This window comes from Arachis hypogaea, chromosome 13 (genome assembly GCF_003086295.3).
Source record: "Arachis hypogaea cultivar Tifrunner chromosome 13, arahy.Tifrunner.gnm2.J5K5, whole genome shotgun sequence".
NCBI lineage: Eukaryota > Viridiplantae > Streptophyta > Magnoliopsida > Fabales > Fabaceae > Arachis > Arachis hypogaea.
In genome coordinates, this window is record NC_092048.1 from 116375202 (window position 1) to 116377626 (window position 2425).

The window sequence follows — 2425 nt, forward strand, 5'->3', positions numbered from 1 at the left end:
TTCAGAGTATCAATCTCAAGAACTCCTTTCTTCTGATTTGTCCCATTATTCACAAGATTCCTTTTAGAAGTGTACATGAATTGGTTATTTGCAACCATTTCAATGAGTTCCTGAGCTTCTGCAGGCGTCTTCTTCAGATGAAGAGATCCTCCAGCAGAGCTATCCAATGACATCTTGGATAGTTCAGACAGACCATCATAGAAAACACCTATGATGCTCCATTCTGAAAGCATGTCAGAAGGGCACCTTCTGATCAATTTCTTATATCTTTCCCAAGCTTCATAGAGGGATTCACCTTCCTTCTGTCTGAAGGTTTGGACTTCCACTCTAAGCTTGCTCAATTTTTGAGGTGGAAAGAACTTTGCCAAGAAGGCATTGACTAGCTTTTCCCAAGAGTTCAGGCTTTCTTTAGGTTGTGAATCCAACCATGTCCTAGCTCTGTCTCTTACAGCAAAAGGAAAAAGCATAAGTCTGTAGACTTCAGGGTCAACCCCATTGGTCTTGACAGTGTCACAGATTTGCAAGAATTCAGCTAAGAACTGATGAGGATCTTCCAATGGAAGTCCATGAAACTTGCAATTCTGTTGCATTAGAGAAACTAATTGAGGCTTAAGCTCAAAGTTGTTTGCTCCAATGGCAGGGATTGAGATGCTTCTCCCATAGAAGTCGGGAGTAGGTGCAGTAAAGTCACCAAGCACCTTCCTTGCATTGTTGGCATTGTTGTTTTCGGCTGCCATGGTTTCTTCTTCCTTGAAAAGCTCTATTAGGCCCTCTAAAGAGAATTGTTCTTTAGCTTCTCTTAGCTTTCTCTTCAAGGTCCTTTCAGGTTCAGGATCAGCTTGAACAAGTATGCCTTTATCTTTGTTCCTGCTCATATGAAAGAGGAGAGAACAAGAAGGTAGGGAATCCTCTATGTCACAGTATAGAGATTCCTTGAGGTGTCAGAAGAAAAGAAGAATACAAGGAGGAGGTAGATAGAAGAGAATTTGAACTTATCAAGAGGGATAGAGTTCAAATTGCACCTTGAGGAGCAGTGTTAGTCCCTTAAATAGAAGGATGTGAGAAGAGTGGAAGAATTTTCAAAAATAAATTAAAAATATTTTGAAATAATAAAAAAAAGAAATTTTGAAAACTTGATTGAGATTTTCGAAAATTAAGATTGGGAAAGAAATTAAGTGATTTTTGAAAAAGATTTTGAAATTAGAAATCAAAAAGATATGATTGAGAGTCAATTTTGAAAAAGATGTGATTGAAAAGATATGATTGAGAAGATATGATTAAAAATCAGACTAAAGAGAGAAAGTTTTAAAATTAAAGTTAATTACTTGACTAACAAGAGATTAGAAGATATGATTCTAGAATTAAAACTTTTGATCCTTTCTTAATAGGCAAGTAACAACTAGAAAATCTTGAATTAAATTATTAATTGTAGCAAGGATTTTTGAAAATAGTAATAAAAAATTGAAAAGAAATTGATTTTGAAAAGATATGATTGAAAAGATATGATTTGAAAAAGATTTGATTTTGAAAAATTATGAAGATTTGAAAAAAATTTGAGTTAAAAACAAAATCTTCCCTCTAGTGTCATCCTGGCGTTAAACACCCAGAATGGCATCCATTCTGGCGTTTAATGCCCAAAATGCTACCTTTTTGGGCGTTAAACGCCCAGCCAGGTACCTTGGCTGGCGTTTAAACGCCAGTTTTCCTTCTTCACTGGGCGTTTTGAACGCCTAGCTTTTTCTGTTTAATTCCTCTGCTGAATGTTCTGAATCTTCAATTCTCTGTATTATTGACTTGAAAAGACACAATTTTGAAAATATTTTTGAATTTATAATGATGAGAAACAATAAAAATTGCAACTAAGATCAAATAAACAATGCATGCAGGACACCAAACTTAAAAATTTTCATATAGGAGACACTAACAAATTGAGAATGCATATGAGAAACAACAAAACACACAAAACAAGAGAATTTAAAGATTAGAGCACTGAAATCATCAAGAACAACTTGAAGACTAATGAAGAACATATTGCATGTTTTCGAAAAATGCAAGAAGAATGCAATTGACACCAAACTTAAAAATTGATACTAGACTCAAACAAGAAACATAAAATATTTTTTATTTTTATGATTTTATAAATTTTTTTGTGATTTTCGAAACTTATATGGAAAAGAAAATAAAGGGAATCAAAACTTTTAATACGAATTCCAGGAATCATGCAATGTTAGTCTAAAGCTTTAGTCTAAAAAGATTAGACATGGTTGGCCAAGCTTCAGCAGGACATTACATTTAGCAGCTAAATTAATAGGAATCAATCAGCTTTTGTGATGATAAGAACATCACCTTGAAACTCTAGAATTCATTCTTAAAAATTCTGAAAAATAAAAAGAAAAGTACATAATCTAAGCAACAAGATGAACCA

The 2425-nt window shown here is 33.7% G+C and overlaps 1 non-coding gene across 1 annotated transcript; it reads left to right on the plus strand.

Moving 5' to 3' along the window:
* Window positions 1-227: 227 nt before the first annotated feature.
* Window positions 228-335, plus strand: LOC112738760 (small nucleolar RNA R71). The gene has a single exon (XR_003169703.1). It is a non-coding gene; the product is annotated as a small nucleolar RNA R71 (small nucleolar RNA).
* The last annotated feature ends 2090 nt before the right edge of the window (window positions 336-2425 follow it).